Raw genomic sequence first — 20,722 nt, 5'->3', positions numbered from 1 at the left:
GCGCTATGTGCTTACCATGGTGGAAGCAACCACCGGCTGGCTGGAAACATACGCTGTGTCCCATGCCACTGCCCGGAACACTATCCTGGGCCTTGAGAAACAAGTCTTGTGGCGACACGGCACCCCAGAGAGAATTGAGTCAGACAGTGGGACTCATTTCCGGAACAACCTCATAGACACTTGGGCCAAAGAGCATGGCATTGAGTGGGTATACCACATCCCCTACCATGCACCAGCCTCTGGGAAAATCGAACGGTACAATGGGCTGTTAAAAACTACACTGAGAGCAATGGGTGGTGGGACTTTCAAACACTGGGATATACATTTACCAAAAGCCACCTGGTTGGTCAACACTAGGGGATCTGCCAACAGGGCTGGCCCAGCCCAATCAGAACTTTTACGTACTGTAGAGGGGGATAAAGTTCCTGTGGTGCACATAAAGAATTTGTTGGGGAAGACAGTCTGGGTTATTCCTGCTTCAGGTAAAGGCAAACCCACTCGTGGGGTTGCTTTTGCTCAGGGACCTGGATATACTTGGTGGGTAATGCGGGAAGATGTGGAAGTCCGATGTGTACCTCAAGGGGATTTGATTTTGGGGGAAAACAGCCAATGAACTCAATTGTACGCTGTTGCCTGCTCTATAACACTTTTATAGCCCACCAGCTAGATATCTTCAGGTCGCCAGCCATTGACCCTGACTTCCCTCCGATCATCACCTCAACAAAGAATGAATTTTGAGGAAACCAGACGAGCTCAGCAGTGACCAGATGAGTTTGGCGGTATCATCAGCAGGCAACAACCCAACACTATGTACCGTCCCTCCTGCCCTGAAAGACTATTACAAGAGATGGAGCCTGACATCATGGACTGGATGAGTTCAGCAATTTTACAGGGATTGGTCCATGGACTAGGGAACGATATCTTTCTCTGTGTGTGGGTGTGGGTGTATATATATGTGTATATATGGGACAGGGGTGATGGTGTGCTGAGAGATGTGGGATCTGAGCATGACGTGAATGGTATGGAATAAGGGGTGGATACTGTCCTGGGTTCAGCTATAGCAGTCATTTTTCTCCTGCTTAGTAGCTGGTGCAGTGCTGTGTTTTTAACTTTCAGCCTGGGAACAACGCTGATAACACCGATGTTTTTAGTTGTTGCTAAGTAATGTTTATTCCAACCAAGGACTTTCTCAGTCTCATGCTTTGCCAGGGAGGAGGGGAAGCCGGGAGGAAGCAGAGACAGGACACCTGACCCAAACTAGCCAAAGGGGTATTCCATACCACAGCACGTCATGCCCAGTATATAAACCGGGGGGAGTTACCCGGAAGCCCCAGATCACTGCTCGGGTCGGGCTGGGTATCGGTCGGCGGGTGGTGAGCAATTGTATCCTCTCCCCTTGTTATTTCACTAATCGTTATTATCATTGGTGGTAGCAGTAGTGGTTTTGTGTTATACCTTAGTTGCGGGACTGCTCTTATCTCAACCCGTGGGAGTTACATTCTTCCCATTCTCCTCCCCATCCCTCCGGGAGCGGGGGGAGGAAGAAGGGGGGGGGGGGGAGTGAGCGAGCGGCTGTGTCGTTCTGAGTTACCGGCTGGGCTCAAACCACAACAGTTTGTCAATAATATAAATATCCTACTTCTTTTGTATTTGATAATCCAGACAATTACTTTAAGGTTCATGTTTGCTGTTATCATTTTAATAGCAAAGAGACTAAACCTATTTTTTTTTTTTCACTCTAAGATAGAAATAGGTGGGTATAATGAGGACACACAAAGATATTTTTTGCTGTTTTCTGATCACATGATTTCTGTTACCTAGATCAGATGCAGAAACAGACTGAAAAATGGAATGAGTGTATTGAAAAGAAAATTTAAATGAACACATAAAATTTAGTCAGAGAAACCAGTTTTACTTCTTCCCTTTCTGTTAAATTTAATTGCATAGCACCACTAATATCATTACTTAAAACATTTATATAGATATTTTTAATCCTTCAATTAATGATTTTGTAGGCTAAAATAAGAAAAATATCTTTATTTTAGTGCTTGAAAATTTGTTTTCCAAGTCTTGTTTGAAAACAAGACTGCAAAACAAAACCTACCTGTTTTTCAAGATGTAGAAGAGAGAGAATGCTTTACCACCCTGTGAAAACAGGGTCTTTTTCATTTTGAAAAAGCCCTCAGGTACTTGAGAAAAATTTAAAGCTCACTGCACTCACCCCATTAAACTTGAAAAAGGCTCATTTCTTTCAGAGTCCACATTCTTCTATACATTAGGAAATGTATAAAAGCCTTACTCTAAAGCCTTTTAGTAGGTCTTTGAGCCAAAACTGTGGGATTAACACACCTCAATCTTTCAACTATGGCCAAAATCCTATGAAGCACAAAACCCCACCCAGCCAGCTGCCCACCTCCAGACCACCTAACACAGGCAGGGAGCCAACTACAAGTAAGAAAGCATTTGGAAACTGGTAGCCCATTCTTGGCCAATACATTTTCTGGAAATGCCAGGGTCTCCTCCTTTCTATGACAAACACTTTGCCATCCTATAGAGCAATGAGTATGAAGAGTGGCCTAAACCAACTGGCCACAGCAATGGAAGTCCTTTTTCCCTGGGAGCTCCTGCTCTACTGTACATGTGCACTGTAGTTCAGCTGCACATAAAAAAGAAATCCCATGATTTCAGGCTGCATTAGGCTTTTGGTGTTATGAAGGTCACCTGAATTTCATATACGGTTGAGCAGCTACTATTGCATAAAAACAAACTAAGTTACCTATACATCACACCATTAACTTATGGAGTTCAAGCCCAGAAGATAACAATCTCCAATATTGATTTAGCAAGGAAAAGGTAAACAAAGCAGTAAAAGTCATATTTTTGATGTTGGAATATGTCTCAGAGCCCCATAGCTGCTTTAAGATGAGCAACTTGGAAATGATGAGATGTTCTTGTAGAATCTGATTTATGAAAATTACAGCAGCTGCAATCTCCCCTCCCCCCCCCCCAGCACTTAAACTGTTACAGAGGAACAAAGAAAAACTTCTAACAATGACCACCTGCAGCTGATAATCAGTGCTGTCACATACTTCTGTAGCCTAGAGAATGACACCACAAAGACCTGCGATTTGCTGTAGGTTGCACCACAGTGTTTTACTTCAGAGCTGCTAGATTTAGAAGAGGAATAAAGCTATAACCTTTCCATTGTACAGAGAAAGGTTATAAGAATCATCAAGCCATAAAAAAGCTCTCCAATGAAGGGACTGAAATATTACTGTTTGCTTCAGAAACAAATGAAAAATCATACTGAATACTTGGCAAAATTAACAGAAAGATTAGTCATCTCTAAGAATATCATAGTATGTAGAGTTTCTACAATAAGCTGTACCAGGGACTTCAAAACATTTTTCAGGGAGAACTCAGTATAATTTTCAGAATCTAGATGAGAGATCTGAATCATCCAGCTGATTAGTCTGTAGCTGTTGCAGGTGTATTTAAAGAAGTCTGAGGTGTCCTAACACCTGCCACAATCTGAAACAGCATATGGGATTTTACTTCAGATCTGACAGCAACTCTTCTGCTGCTATGGAAACATTCACATTTTCTTGAAATGTTAGTAGGTCTGCATCTCCTGAAGTCACTCGCGTGTTTGTTGGCCTTTACTTTTGCTCCATCATCCAAAGAAGAAAATTTATCAGAGATATTTCTAATACGCATAAAGATTAAATAAATAAATGAAAACCTATGGTAAAAGATCATCCTTGAAATAATCCTCCAAGGTTTGCTTGGCTTTCCAGTAGCCATCCAGCTATGCCAAAGATGTCATGAGAAATATACTGCAGACTGACAGACATCAAACATGATCTTACCAGAACAACTCCAAAGCCTGACATGCCATTGCATAAGTTTTAGAACCACGTATTCTACAGATGTGTATTTCTGATTGTTACACATTTCATCCCAATGCATCATACGCTGTCATGGAACACCATTAACTGTTTTTCATTTGGTTTTATCCAGCGTCACAACAAACAGACTTGAAGAAACATGTATGGCATACATTATAAATCTCTGTAAGTACACTACAGTGGGTTTTGCTGTCAGCTATAAGCAAGTACTTGATAGGACACCCTGGCCTTTACATTCAAATTGCTAAAAATGAAATTAGGGAAAACATTTAAGACATCAAACAAACATTAAGTTAATTTATCGTAAGATGTAACTTTATTATAAAGCAGGGCATTGTAAATACTTAAAACAGATTGTCCTATGTTTAGCCGTAACACTTATTTTTTCCTTTTTAGTAGCTAGTGCAGTGCTGTGGTTTTGATTTTAGTCTGAGAACAATGCTGATAACACACTGATGTTTTTAGTTGGTGCTAAGTAATGCTTACTCAAATCAAGGACTTGTCAGTCTCTCATGCTCTGCCAGGGAGGAGTGGCACAGGAAGCCAGGAGGAAGCAGAGACAGGACACCTGACCCAAACTATCCAAAGGGGTATTCCATACCACAGCAAGTCATGCCCAGTATATAAACTGGGGGAATTACCTGGAAGGCCCAGATAGCTGCTCGGGTCGGGCAGGGTATCGGTCGGCAGGTGGTGAGCAATTGCGTTGTGCATCACTTGTGTTTATTGGTTTTAATTTCCTTTTCCCCTCTTAGTTTTATATTCTCTCCCCTTGTTATTTCCCTTATCATTATTATTACTGGTGGAAGGAGTAGTGGTTTTGTATTATACCTTAGTTACTGGACTGTTCTAATCTCAACCCGTGGGATTTACATTCTTTCAATTCTCCTCCCCATCCCCCTGGGAGCAGAGGGGAAGAAGGGGGGGGAATGAGCGAGCGGCTGCGAGGTTCTGAGATACTGGCTGGGCTTAAACCATGACAGGCAGTGATACCAAAAGCCCATCGATATCCTTTTGGGTCTTTTGAAGTACCCTCTCCTGAGATAGTCTATGCCAAGGATGCATGGAGCCTCCAGACCAGCCACAATGGGGTGCTATTGCCACTCCTTCCAGTTAAGCTGATTTCAGCCTCTAGTGCAGTCAACTCTTGGGATCCTCTTGTCACTCCAGAAATACACATGGGTTCCACCCGTTGATAGCTTGATGGCATCAGGGTACACTGTGCACCGGGATCTACTAGAGCCTTATACTTCTGTGGGACTGATGTGCCAGGCCATCTGATCCACACAGTCCTGTAAACCCGATTATCCCTCTCCTCCACCTGGCTGGAGGCAGGGCCCCTCTAATAGTGATCATAAGATTCTCCATTTACTTCTTGTATCAATGGATTAGAATTCCTTATCATAGGAGTTGGAGTGAAATCAGCTCTTCCACCACATTTGGGAAGCTGCTCACCAAAGACTGGAGCAGCAACTTTCTTGGAAAAAAAACCCCCCGTTGTTTTCCTCTTCAATTCACACCCCGTTGCTCCAGAACTGGAGTCAAAGGCAGCCCTACCATCTGCCATGGACTAACCCAGACTGCATTGGAATAGAGGCAAGCTCCAGAACACCTGCAATACAGCGATGACATTATCGTGTGGGGTGATACAGCGGAAGAAGTTTTTGAGAAAGGGAGGAAAATAATACAAATCCTTCTGAAGGCTCCAGGGGAGACTCAAGGTCGACCCCTTGGCTTTTGGAGTCGGGGATATAGAGGATCCGAGGCCAGCTATACTCCCACTGAAAAAGAGATACTGGCAGCCTATGAAGGGGTTCGAGCTGCTTCAGAAGTGATTGGCACTAAAGCACACCTCCTCCTGGCACCCGGGTTCCCCGTGCTGGGCAGGATGTTCAAAGGCAGGGTCTCCTCTACACATCATGCAACCGATGCTACATGGGCCACACTAATTACACAACGAGCTCGAAAAGGAAATCCCAGTCGTCCAGGAATGCTAGAAGTCACCATGGACTAGCCAGAGGGCAAAGATTTTGCAATGTCATTAGAGGAGGAGGTGATGCTTGCTGAAGAGGCCCCACCATATAATGAACTGTCAGAGAGTGAAAAGCAATATGCCTTGTTTACTGATAGGTCCTGCTGTATTGTGGGAAAGCATCAGAGATGGAAGGCAGCTGTGTGGAGTCCCCTGAGACAAGTTGCAGAAACTGCTGAAGGAGAGGGTGAATTGAGTCAGTTTGCAGAGGTGAAAGCCATCCAGCTGGCCTTGGACATTGCTGAATGAGAGAAATGGCCAGTACTTTATCTCTATACTGACTCATGGATGGTGGCAAATGCCCTGTGGGGGTGGTTGCAGCAATGGAAGCAGAGCAACTGGCAACACAGAAGTAAACCCATCTGGGCTGCTGCATTGTGGCAAGATATTGCTGCCTGAGTGCAGAACCTGGTGGTGAAGGTACGCCATGAAGATGCTCATGTACCCAAGAGTTGGGCCACTGAGGAACACCAGAACAACCAGCAAGTGGATAAATCTCCTAAGATTGAAGTGGCTCAGATGGACTTAGATTGGCAACTTAAGAGTGAATTATTTTTAGCCTGGTGGGCCCATGACACCTCAGGCCATCAAGGCAGAGATGCAACATATAGATGGGCTTGTGATCGAGGGGTGGACTTAACAATGGACACTGTTACCCAGGTTATTCATGAATGTGAAACGTGCTGCAATTAAGCAAGCCAAGCAGTTAAAGCCTCTCTGGTATGGAGGACGATGGCTGAAGTACAAGTATGGGGAGGCCTGGCAGATTGACTAGATCACACTCCCACCAACTCGCCAAGGCAAGTGCCATGTGCTTACCACGGTGGAAGCAACCACGGGCTGGCTGGAAACATATGCTGTGCCCCACGCCACTGCCCGGAACACTATCCTGGGCCTTGAGAAACAAGTTTTGTGGCGACACGGCACCCCAGAGAGAATTGAGTCAGACAATGGGATTCGTTTCCGGAACAAGCTTATAGACACTTGGGCCAAGGAGCATGGCATTGAGTGGGTATATCACATCCCCTACCATGCACCAGCCTCTGGGAAAAGCCAACGGTACAATGGGCTGTTAAAAACTACACTGAGAGCAATGGGTGGTGGGACTTTCAAACACTGGGATACACATTTACCAAAAGCCACCTGGTTGGTCAGCACTAGGGGATCTGCCAACAGGCCTTTTTTTTGTCTAGTTTCAGCTTGGACAGTTAAGAAATTGCTGTAGTAGGTCGATTAGGTTTGCGGCCTTTCAGTTTGAACCAACTGGACCATTCTCTCACATTGGCATAGACCTTTTGGGATGGGTCCATTCTGTCTGACAGCTGACATCACCTACAGCTATCCATAATTAAAAAGAGAAATATGTATAACATAGCTAGGCCAAATAGGCAATTAGGCAGCAGGCCCTACAGTAGAGAAAAGATAAAATGTAACCCTCCACTTCCAAACAGACTTTTTAAAGAGACTGCTAGTGAATTATGAAGTTCTTTCATGCTTTAAGAAAAAGTTGCATACACAGTGGACTTCTTCCCAAACCAAGATGTATCAGAGCTATGATTTTAAAGGAAACATGGACATAATTCACTTAGCATGAGTAAACATAAGCAAAACCTACTCAATTCAAATCTTCAAATTCCTTTAAAAACTTAGAAAAAGGTGTCAGAGAAGTGGTATTTTGCAATCAAGTTCAAGGGTTATTAGATTAATTGCACAGACTTGTACAATGCACTTTCCAACATGGCCTCTGAAAGGAAAACAGAACCTGGGGAAATCGCAAGCACCACCGTCACTCAATTCAAAACTCTTTTGTAATACAGCAAGATGAAGTTGTAGTTACGAAGAGCAAAAGAGCTTTTGGTGGGCGTACAATCCAAAACTTTTTACTTTAAACAGCGATGTAGTTCTGCTGCAGGGTAATCTTAGAATCATAGAATCATAGAAGAGTTAGAGTTGGAAAGAACCTTAAGATCATCTAGTTCCAACCCCCCTGCCATGGGCAGGGACATCTCGCACTAAACCATGTCGCCTAAGACTCCGTCCAACCCGGCCTTGAATACCGCCAGGGATGAAGCATTCACAACTTCCTTGGACAACCCATTCCAGTGCCTCACCACCCTCACAGTAAAGAACTTCTTCCTTATATCTAATCTAAACTTCCCCTGTTTAAGTTTGAACCCATTACCCCTTGTCCTATCACTACAGTCCCTAATGAAGAGTCCCTCCCCAGCATCCTTATAGACCCCCTTCAGATACTGGAAGGCTGCTATGAGGTCTCCACGCAGCCTTCTCTTCTCCAGGCTGAACAGCCCCAACTTTCTCAGCCTGTCTTCATACGGGAGGTGCTCCAGCCCCCTGATTATCATCGTGGCCGTCCTCTGGACTTGCTCCAACAGCTCCATGTCCTTCTTATGTTGAGGACACCAGAACTGTACACAGTACTCCAAGTGAGATCTTACGAGAGCAGAGTAGAGGGGCAGGATCATCTCCTTCGACCTGCTGGTCATGCTTCTTTTGATGCAGCCCAGGATACAGTTGGCTTTCTGGGCTGCAAGCGCACACTACTGGCTCACGTTAAGCTTCTCATCAACCAACACCCCCAAGTCCTTCTCTGCAGGGCTGCTCTGAATCTCTTCTCTGCCCAACCTGTAGCAGTGCCTGGGATTGCCCTGACCCAGGTGGAGGACCTTGCACTTGGCTTGGTTAAACTTCATGATTTTGGCATTGGCCCACCTCTCAAGCATGTCAAGGTCCCTCTGGATGGCATCCCTTCCCTCCAGCATATCAACCGCACCACACAGCTTGGTGTTGTTGGCAAACTTGCTGAGGGCACACTCAATCCCATTGTCCATGTCGCTGACAAAGATGTTGAACAGGACCAGTCCCAACACCGATCCCTGAGGGACACCACTCTTTACTGTTTTCCAACTGGACGTCGAGCCATTTACCACAACTCTTTGCGTGTGGCCATCCAGCCAGTTCTTTATCCACTGAGTGGTCCATCTATCAAATTGATGTCTCTCCAATGTAGAGACAAGGATGTCGTGTGGGACAGTGTCGAACGCTTTGCACATGAAGGGTCTTGCTTTTATGTAGCATCAGGTTCAGAATTATGAAAGCTAGACTGTTCTCACTGTCTTAGCCTGCATAGTTAGCTTATTTCTTTCTGCCAGAAAGCAATTTCTTTTACTTTAACACAACTGTAATAAGTTACAATAATCGGTCCCAAAAAAAGTTGATTCCATTGTGGCCTTCTATGACGGGGCTATGGAACTGATGGATAGGGGCAGAGCAGTTGACGTCATCTACCTGGATTTGTGCAAAGCGTTCAACACTGTCCCGCATGACATCCTTGTCTCTAAATTGGAGAGACATCAATTTGATAGATGGACCACTCAGTGGATAAAGAACTGGCTGGATGGCCGCACGCAAAGAGTTGTGGTAAATGGCTCGATGTCCAGTTGGAAAACAGTAAAGAGTGGTGTCCCTCAGGGATGTGGCATTTGTTTGCTTTGCAAGCCAATATCCTAATTTGTTTAGGGTTGCAAGAGCTTGTGCAGCGGCTGCTCCTGGTGCAAAAAAGGATGCTGAGATTATCTCTGTAGGACTACAGAATGTAGCCGTTCTTTGCAGTCAGGAGTAAAAGGATGAGCAAATCTTTTTAACCTGTGGAGATGGTGGAATCTAGTATAATTCAGTATCATAGAAATATTTGGGCTTAACATTGTTAATCTGCCTAAATTACAAGGGCCTCCTCGTAGGTGAGAAGGGATGCCAGGCCATGCTCGATCTCCGCAGATTAGAAAGATGCCTCGGGGAAGCGATATAGGACTATTAGAGGAGTGAGAAATGGTAAAGGACGTACGATTAGACCATATAGAAGCATTTCAATAGACAGACAAAGAAGAGTTGAGTTAACAATTTGAATTCATGATTGATTCTGACCTGTATAATTAAAATACAAACATTCATCCATTATAACAGAACCTAATAAATCAATTTCTTGAGGATCAAAAACTTAAGAACATTCATAGGGTGTGTATCCCCCACTCCCCTTTTTTTGTTTTGTACGTTTTGTCCTGTGGGAGAGTGTGGGATATCTGTTGTTGGAAAAGTACTAAGGTAGGTTTGGCTGCATATCCAGGTCCATTATAAGTTTTAACTTTTTTTTCTTTTTTCTTCATGCAGCTAATCACTTGACTGCCTATTGCTCTAGCTTTTATACCATTCGAGCAAAATCTGTCTTTAGCATATTGCTTTGTTGTGCTTTGAGCCCAGCCGGTAACTTGGAACCACGCAGCTGCTCGCTCACTCCCCCCCTTCTTCCACACCCGCTCCCGGAGAGATGGGCAGGAGAATCGGAAGAATGTAACTCCCACAGGTTGAGATAAGAGCAGTCCCGCAACTAAGGTATAACACAAAACCACTACTGCTACCACCAATGATAATAATGATTAGTGAAATAACAAGGGGAGAGGATACAATTGCTCACCACCCGCCGACCGATACCCAGCCCGACCCGAGCAGCGATCTGGGCCTTCCGGGTAACTCCCCCCGGTTTATATACTGGGCATGACGTGCTGTGGTATGGAATACCCCTTTGGCCAGTTTGGGTCAGGTGTCCTGTCTCTGCTTCCTCCCGGCTTCCCCTCCTCCCTGGCAAAGCATGAGACTGAGAAAGTCCTTGCTCGGAGTAAACATGACTTAGCAACAATTGAAAACATCAGTGTTATCAGCGTTGTTCCCAGGCTGAAAGTTAAAAAACACAGCACTGCACCAGCTACTAAGCAGGAGAAAAATGACTGCTATAGCTGAACCCAGGACAGTATCCACCCCTTATTCCATACCATTCACGTCATGCTCAGATCCCACATCTCTCAACACACCATCGCCCCTGTCCCATATATGCACACATATATACACCCACACCCACACACAAAGAGAACGATATCATTCCCTAGTCCATGGACGAATCCCTGTAAAATTGCTGAATTCATCCAGTCCATGATGTCAGGCTTCATCTCTTGTAATAGTCTTTCAGGGCAGGAGGGACAGTGTGTAGTGCTGGGTTGTTGCCTGCTGATGACATCGCCAAACTCGTCTGGTCACTGCTGAGCTCGTCTGGTTTCGTCAAAATTCATTCTTTGTTGAGGTGATGATTGGAGGGAAGCCAGGGTCAGTTGCTGGTGACCTGAAGATATCTAGCTGGTGGGCTATAAAAGCGTTATAGAGCAGGCAAGAGCATACAATTGAGTTCATTGGCTGTTTTCCCCCAAAATGAAATCCCCTTGAGGTACACATCGGACTTGCCCATCTTCCCGCATTACCCACCAAGTAATAACCAAGCAACATCCAAGGCCAGCTGGATGGCTTTCACCTCTGCAAACTGACTCAATTCACCCTCTCCTTCAGCAGTTTCTGCAACTTGTCACAGGGGACTCCACACAGCTGCCTTCCATCTGCGATGCTTTCCCACAATAGGGCAGGACCCATCAGTAAACAAGGGATATTGCTTTTCACTCTCTGACAGTTCATTATATGGTGGGGCCTCTTCAGCAAGCATCACATCCTCTTCTGGTGACATCCCAAAATCTTTGCCCTCTGGCCAGTCCATGATGACTTCTAGAATTCCTGGACGACTGGGATTCCCTATTTGAGCTCGTTGTGTAATTAGTGCAGCCCACTTACTCCATGTAGCATCAGTTGCATGATGTGTAGAGGAGACCCTGCCTTTGAACATCCAGCCCAGCACAGGCAACCGGGGTGCCAGGAGGAGCTGTACTTCAGTTCCAATCACTTCTGAGGCAGCTCGAACCCCTTCATAGGCTGCCAGTATCTCTTTTTCAGTGGGAGTATAGCCGGCCTCGGATCCTTTATATTCCCGACTCCAAAAGCCAAGGGGTTGACCTCGAGTCTCCCCTGGAGCTTTCTGCCAGAGGCTCCAGGTAGGACCATTCTCCCCAGCTGCGGTATAGAGCACATTTTTCACATCTGGCCCAGCCCGGACTGGTCCAAGGGCTACTGCATGAACTATTTCTCGTTTAATTTGTTCAAAGGCTTGTTGTTGCTCAGGGCCCCATTTGAAATCATTCTTCTTCCGGGTCACGTGGTAGAGAGGGCTTACAATCAGACTGTAATTTGGGATGTGCATTCTCCAGAACCCCACAGCACCTAAGGAAGCTTGTGTTTCTTTCTTGTTAGTTGGTGGAGACATTGCTGTTATCTTGTTGATCACATCTGTGGGGGTCTGGCTACGTCCATCTTGGCATTTTATTCCCAAAAATTGAATCTCCTGTGCAGGTCCATTGACCTTATTCCGTTTTATGGCAAAACCGGCCTTCAGCAGGATTTGGATTATCTTCCTCCCTTTGTCAAAAACTTCTTCCGCTGTATCACCCCACACGATGATGTCATCAATGTATTGCAAGTGTTCTGTAGCTTGCCCCTGTTCCAGTGCAGTCTGGATCAATCCAGGGCAGATGGTAGGGCTGTGTTTCCACCCATTGGGCAGTCGGTTCCAAGCGTACTGGACGCCCCTCCAAGTGAAAGCAAACTGTGGCCTGCATTCTGCTGCCAAAGGGATTGAGAAAAATGCATTGGCAATATCCCTTGTGGCATACCACTTGGCTGCCTTTGACTCCAGTTCATATTGAAGTTCTAGCATGTCCGGTACGGCAGCACTCAATGGTGGTGTGACTTCGTTCAGGCCACGATAGTCTACTGTTAGTCTCCACTCTCCATTAGACTTTTGCACTGGCCATATGGGGCTATTAAAGGGTGAGCGGGTACTGCTGATCACTCCTTGGCTCTCCAGTCTGCGGATCAGCTTATGGATGGCAATCGGGGACTCTCGGTTGGTGCGATATTGCCGCCGGTGCACTGTTGTGGTCGCAATTGGCACTTGTTGTTCTTCGACCTTCAGCAACCCCACAACAGAAGGATCCTCTGAGAGACCGGGCAAGGTGGACAGCTGCTTCATTTCCTCTGTTTCCAAGGCAGCGATACCAAAAGCCCACCTATACCCTTTTGGGTCTTTGAAGTACCCTCTCCTGAGATAGTCTATGCCAAGGATGCATGGAGCCCCTGGACCAGTCACAACGGGGTGCTTTTGCCACTTCCTTCTGGTCAGGGTGATTTCAGCCTCCAATACAGTCAACTCTTGAGATCCTCCTGTCACTCCAGAAATACACATGGATTCCACACCTCGATAGCTTGATGGCATCAGGGTACACTGTGCACCGGTATCTACTAGAGCCTTATACTTCTGTGGGACTGATGTGCCAGGCCATCTGATCCACACAGTCCAGTAAACCCGATTGTCCCTCTCCTCCACCTGGCTGGAGGCAGGGCCCCTCTAATAGTGATCATAAAATTCTCCACTTATGTCTTGTAGAAAGGGATTAGTATTCCTTATCACAGGAGTTGGTGTAAAACCAGCTCTTCCACTCCACCTGGGAAACTGCTCACCAGAGACTGGAGTAGCAGCTTTCATGGGAGGATCATCCTTGATCAGTGGGCCCTCTCCGGAAGCTATCAGAAGAACTGGCTACCATGGATTTGGAGAAGGCTGAGGTTTTTAATGACTTCTTTGCTTCCATCTTCACCAGAAAATTCTCTGACCACACCATGAAAGTCTTGGAAAGCAGATGCAGGGACTGTGAGAATGAAGACCTTAGGCCCACTATAGGAGAGGATCAGGTTCGAGACCATCTTAAGAACCTGAACATGCACAAGTCCATGGGACCTGATGAAATCCATCCACATGTCCTGAAGGAGCTGGCGAATGAAGTTGCTAAACCACTCTCCATCATATTTGAAAAATCCTGGCAGTCAGGTGAAGTTCCCGATGACTGGAAGAAGGGTAATACAACCCCCATTTTCAAGAAGGGGAAGGTGGAAGACCCGAGGAACTACAGACCAGTCAGTCTCACCTCTGTGCCTGGCAAAATCTTGGAACAGTTTCTCCTGGAAAACATGCTAAGGCACATGAAAAACAAGGTGGTTGGTGACAGCCAACATGGCTTCACTAAGGGGAAATCCTGCCTGACCAATTTGGTGGCCTTCTATGATGGAGCCACAGAACTGCTGGACAGGGGCAAAGCAGTTGACGTCATCTACCTGGACTTGTGCAAAGCATTCGACACTGTCCCGAATGACATCCTTGTCTCTACATTGGAGAGACATCAATTTGATAGATGGACCACTCGGTGGATAAAAAACTGGCTCGATGGCTGCATACAAAGAGTTGTGGTCAATGGCTCGATGTCCAGTTGGAAACCTGTAACGAGTGGTGTCCCTCAGGGATTGGTGTTGGGACTGGTCCTGTTCAACGTCTTTGTCGGCGACATGGACAGTGGGATTGAGTGCGCCCTCAGCAAGTTTGCCGACGACACCAAGCTGTGTGGTTCGGTTGATATGCTGAAGGGAAGGGATGCCATCCAGAGGGACCTTGACACGCTTGTGAGGTGGGCTGATGCCAACCTTATGAAGTTTAACCAAGCCAAGTGTAAGGTCCTACACTTGGGTCGGGGCAATCCCAGGCACTGCTACAGGTTGGGCAGAGAAGAGATTCAGGGCAGCCCTGCGGAGAAGGACTTGGGGGTGTTGGTTGATGAGAAGCTTAACGTGAGCCAGCAGTGTGCGCTTGCAGCCCAGAAAGCCAACCGTATCCTGGGCTGCATCAAAAGAAGCGTGACCAGCAGGTCGAAGGAGGTGATCCTGCCCCTCTACTCTGCTCTTGTGAGACCTCACTTGGAGTACTGTGTACAGTTCTGGTGTCCTCAACATAAAAAGGACATGGAGCTGTTGGAACAAGTCCAGAGGAGGGCCACGAGGATGCTAAGAGGGCTGGAGCACCTCCCATATGAAGACAGGCTGAGAATGTTGGGGCTGTTCAGCCTGGAGAAGAGAAGGCTGCGTGGAGACCTCATAGCAGCCTTCCAGTATCTGAAGGGGGTCTATAAGGATGCTGGGGAGGGACTCTTCATTAGGGACTGTAGTGGTAGGACAAGGGGTAATGGGTTCAAACTTAAACAGGGGAAGTTTAGATTAGATATAAGGAAGAAGTTCTTTACAGCGAGGGTGGTGAAGCACTGGAATGGGTTGCCCAGGGAGGTTGTGGATGCTCCATCCCTGGCGGTGTTCAAGGCCAGGTTGGACAGAGCCTTGGACCACATGGTTTAGGGCAAGGTGTCCCTGCCCATGGCAGGGGGGTTGGAACTATATGATCCTAAGGTCCTTTCCAACCCTTCCAATTCTAAGATTCCATGATTCTATGATTGTTTTCCTCTTCAGTTCACGCACTCGTTGCTCTAGAACTGAGGTAGGTTTTCCATCCCACTTTCTCATGTCTTCTCCATGATCCCGCAGGTAAAACCATAGGGTGGCCCGTGGCATGTACCTCCTATGTTTTCTTTCTCGAGCAGTAGGGCGCCTTCTGTTAATAGGTGAGACATGGGTTGGTACACGTGGGGAGCTGGATAGATCGGATAAATCGTCTCTCAATTGTTTGAACTCCTGGGACAGTTTTTCCACAGCTGAAATGATGGAAGGGGTGAGATTGTCTTCGAACTCTCGGAGTTGACGAATCAGGTAATACACTGTTGGTGATACCCTGTCATTCCAGGTCATTGATGCCAATGTGTGGGCATATGATGATGGTGCAGTCCATGTAAGTTTCTGCCACATGGATCGTATATATTCGACTTCATCTGGATCTACGGATGTGTTCCTGGCATCCGGCCTAACATAGATCATCTCTATAATGGCTGATTCCCTCAGGGACTGGATGCCTTTCTCTATCGTGGTCCAGTTGGCTGAGCGACTCCTAATATCGTCTTTGTAGGGAAACCTTTCCTTCACAGCTGCCAGGAGCTGCCTCCAAAGGCTGAGGGCTCACTTCTCTCTTGCAATCGCTTTGTCAATTCCTCCTTCCCTAGCAAGTGATCCCAGCTGCTTGGCTTCCTTACCTTCTAGTTCCTGACCGTCGGCCCCATTGTCCCAGCATCGGAGCAACCAGGTGACAATGTGCTCCCCTGGCAGATGGGTGAAATCTTTTCACAAATTCCGCAGGTCGGTCGAGGTCCAGGGTTGAGAAGTCACCTCTTCTTCTTCTTCCTCTTCCTCTCATTCACGTAGTAGTAACTCTTGTTCAGATACTGTTCTGTGTAGTAATGGCATTGGGTCTTCATCTTTCTTCTCTTCACGGCTTGCTCTTTGTGCCTCTCGTTTGCTTTTGCTTACAGGGGCAACAGACATTGTCACAAACTGGCCATTTGGTTTAGCTGCAGTGTTTGTCACTGTGGTTGGAGTGGCTGCAGTGTCTGCCACTAGGGTTGGAGTGGCTGCAGTGTCTGTTGTCAGGGTTGGTGCAGCTGTTGTGCTTGGGAGTTGAGTAACACCAACAGCTGCATTGTCTGTTGTGGTCAGGGTTTGAGTAGCTACTGTGCTTGTCACTGGGGTTGATGTAGCTGCTGTACTTGGAGTAGCTGCATTGTCTGTTGTGGTCAGGGTTTGAGTAGCTGCTGTGCTTGTAGTTGGCATAGCTGCGTTGTCTGTTGCTTTGCCATCAGATCCAGAGACATTTTTTTCCCTTTGAAGGTGCTGGATAGTGTTGAGCAGGTCTCTGTAGGCATAGGCCAAGCCCCAACACATTGCCATGATTTGTCCCTCTCTGGTATAACCAGGACGACAGCACACCTCATTTAAGTGTTTTATTAGTTTTTCCGGATGTTGCACTTCTTCGGTGGTGAAGTTCCAAAGCACTGGAGGGGCCCACTGGCCTAGATACTTGCCCATACTATCCCACACACCCTGCCACTCATGACTGTCCAGCCTCAGGGAAAATCTCTTGGTGGTCCTCCTACATCGTCGTCTAACCCTAGACCAGATTTGAACCCGATACTGCTTAACTTTCGAGATCAGACCAAATAGGGTGTTCCCAGGGTGGGATCGCCGTGGGTAAAACACACTCTGTATGTGTGCCAACATGCTGATCCCCAGCACAATCAGCAGGCAGGTCTCAAGGGTATTCAAAGGCCATCCAAAACCTTCAGAACTCTCAACTGCTGTTGCAAATAGGCTGGTGGGGGAACGGGGGGTGAAAGAGAATGCCTCCTTCATAGGTTGATGCCCCGAGGAGAAAAAAAAAGATATGCAATTGGTAAAATATTTCATTATATACCTCCCAAAGTATAGAAGTGATGTCCACGCTGGGAACACAAGCCAGACCAGTTTCATGATCAATGAGTCTATTGTATTACAAGTCATTACCATGAAGTACAGTGAAACAAGAACCTTAGCCCAGGCCCCCTAGCCGATAAACACTAAAACAGCAAATACTGGCTGTAAGTAAGGTACAACATGCTGAAACTCTGAGATCAAGCGCAACGACTCTGAGAGCCAATAAATCACCATTGTGACGAGTAGTAACAATGAATGGTTATCACAAATATGATTAGACACACTCTGGTCAGGTCTGTCGTTATCTCAACCCTTCGTGCCACACGTTGGGTGCCACAAAGAACTGCCACGGTTTGAGCCCAGCCGGTAACTTGGAACCACGCAGCCGCCCGCTCACTCCCCTCCTTCTTCCTCCCCCTGCTCCCAGAGGGATGGGGAGGAGAATTGGAAGAATGTAACTCCCACGGGTTGAAATAAGAACAGTCCAGTAACTAAGGTATAAGACAAAACCACTACTGCTACCACCAGTGATAATAATAAGGGAAATAACAAGGGGAGAGGATACAATTGCTCACCACCCGCCGACCGATACCCAGCCCGACCCAAGCAGTGATCTGGGCCTTCCGGGTAACTCCCCACAGTTTATATACTGGGCATGACGTGCCATGGTATGGAATACCCCTTTGGCTAGTTTGGGTCAGGTGTCCTGTCTCTGCTTCCTCCCGGCTTCCCCTCCTCCCTGGCAAAGCATGAGACTGAGAAAGTCCTTGGTTGGAATAAACATTACTTAGCAACAACTAAAAACATCGGTGTTATCAGCGTTGTTCCCAGGCTGAAAGTTAAAAAACACAGCACTGCACCAGCTACTAAGAAGGAGAAAAATGACTGCTATAGCTGAACCCAGGACAGTATCCACCCCTTATTCCATACCATTCACGTCATGCTCAGATCCCACATCTCTCAACACACCATCGCCCCTGTCCCATATATGCACACATATATACACCCACACACAAAGAGAAAGATATCATTCCCTAGTCCATGGACCAATCCCTGTAAAATTGCTGAATTCATCCAGTCCATGATGTCAGGCTCCATCTCTTGTCCCTCTTGCCTCTTCAGGGCAGGAGGGACGGTGTGGAGTGTTGGGTTGTTGCCTGCTGATGACACCGGCAAACTCGTCTGGTCACTGCTGAGCTCGTCTGGTTTCCTCAAAATTCATTCTTTGTTGAGGTGATGATCGGAGGGAAGTCAGGGTCAGTTGCTGGTGACCTGAAGATATCTAGCTGGTGGGCTATAAAAGTGTTATAGAGCAGGCAACAGCATACAATTGAGTTCATTGGCTGTTTTCCCCCAAGACGAAATCCCCTTGAGGTACACATCGGACTTCCCCATCTTCCCGCATTACCCACCAAGTATATCCAGGTCCCTGAGCAAAAGCAACCCCACGAGTGGGTTTGCCTTTACCTGAAGCAGGAATAACCCAGACTGTCTTCCCCAGGAGATTCTTTATGTGCACCACAGGAACTTTATCCCCCTCTACAGTATGTAAAAGGTCTGATTGTGCTGGCCAGCCCTGTTGGCAGATCCCCTAGTGTTGACCAACCAGGTGGCTTTTGGTAAATGTATATCCCAGTGTTTGAAAGTCCCACCACCCATTGCTCTCAGTGTAGTTTTTAACAGCCCATTGTACCGTTTGATTTTCCCAGAGGCTGGTGCATGGTAGGGGATGTGATATACCCACTCAATGCCATGCTCTTTGGCCCAAGTGTCTATGAGGTTGTTCCGGAAATGAGTCCCACTGTCTGACTCAATTCTCTCTGGGGTGCCAGGTTGCCACAAAACTTGTTTCTCAAGGCCCAGGTTCGTGTTCCGGGCAGTGGTGTGGGGCAGAGCATAGGTTTCCAGCCATCCGGTGGTTGCTTCCACCATGGTAAGCACATGGCGCTTGCCTTGGCAGGTCGGTGGGAGTTTGATATTGCTTCCGGTGCACTGTTGTGGTCGCGATTAGCACTTCTTGTTCTTCGACAAGCAACCCCACAACAGAAGGATCCTCTGAGAGACCAGGCAAGGTGGACAGCTGCTTAATTTCCTCTGTCTCCAAGGCAGTGATACCAAAAGACCATCTATACCCTTTTGGGTCTTTGAAGTACCCTCTCCTGAGATAGTCTATGCCAAGGATGCATGGAGCCCCTGGACCAGTCACAATGGGGTGCATTTGCCACTTCCTCCCAGTCAGGCTGATTTCAGCCTCCAGTACAGTCAACTCTTGGGATCCTCCTGTGATTCGATCTGGGCCTTCCGGCTGACTCTCCCCAGGTTATATACTGGGCAGGCTGTGTATGGAATATCCCTTTGGCTACTTTGGGTCAGGTGTCCTGTCTCTGCTTCCTCCTGGCTTCTTGTGCCCCTGCTCAATGGCAGAGCATGATAGACTGAAAAGTCCTTAATTGGAGTAAGCATTACTTAGCAACAACTAAAAACATTGGTTTGTTGTTAGCACTGTTCTCAGGCTAAAGTCGAAAACACAGCACTGCACCAGCTACTAGAAATGAGAAAAATTATTGTTACAGCTGAACCCAGGACAGCTATGAATCATCCTTCTCAGAACCTTTCAAGCAATTACGCTAGTTAATTAGTATATTGTAAGGTAAGTAGTAATTTTAGGTTAGTGTTAGGAGAACATTCTTTCTGTTCAGTTTCTTTTAAAGTTTCATTAATTTTTTTAAAAGTATATTATCATGATTAACATTCCCTAAGCATTGATGAAATGTATTGCTTTTTATTCTTGTCTTTAGGATCTTATCTTGGCCTGCTGCATTGGAAATTCAAATTAAAATGTATATACCACACTCTCATGCATTTATAATTTACATAATGACTGCTGGTAAGTCCTAAAAGCATTACATACCTTCCCAAAATTATTTATCACTAAGTATACAACATAATGTATAGCAGTTTCCTTCTCATATCTTATGATGGTTGTAAGAAGTTGCTTCTGGAATGTTGTACTTAGCAATTATATGACTTTACTACTTCTGATTTTTTAATTATTATTTTAAATTATTTCAACATGTATGGTTTGAAAATTCTGGGTTTTAAAACAATAACTGCCAAACCTAGTAACATTTTCTACTTCTTGATGGTAATTTAATCGGAACTGATATTCCATTTATTGCTCTGAATAATTTTGTGTTTACCATTAAAGCATTGTTTCCTCTTCTTCGTGGTGCTGTCCTGTAGTATTCAGTTTGCAATGGAATTGGAAGCAGGGCTGCATTTTCTTCATCTTGAATCTGAAAATAATTTTAGAGTTCGTTCAGAAGAATGTTTTCAAGACTGGACTTAGAATTTGTTTCTTGAAGATCTCAATATGACTTCATTCTATTTTTGTTGTAGTTAATTCTATCACTGAGAAAATAGCATGTGAGACTTTATTCTTCTATTATTATATGAGGAATCCTATAAGGCATTTATAAGTCAGTGTTCACAAACTAGTACTGTAGACAACTTTTCTTGCTGTAGTTAAACTTTATTCTTCCTTTGGTGGTTGTGGCTTTATTTTGTTTTCTGTTTGGGTATTTTTTTTCTAATTTTGGGGGAG

The sequence above is a fragment of the Strigops habroptila genome, chromosome W (assembly GCF_004027225.2).
Source record: "Strigops habroptila isolate Jane chromosome W, bStrHab1.2.pri, whole genome shotgun sequence".
Classification (NCBI taxonomy): Eukaryota; Metazoa; Chordata; class Aves; order Psittaciformes; family Psittacidae; genus Strigops; species Strigops habroptila.
The sequence above is the reverse complement of the archived record's forward strand: the minus strand, read 5'-3'. Positions refer to the sequence as shown.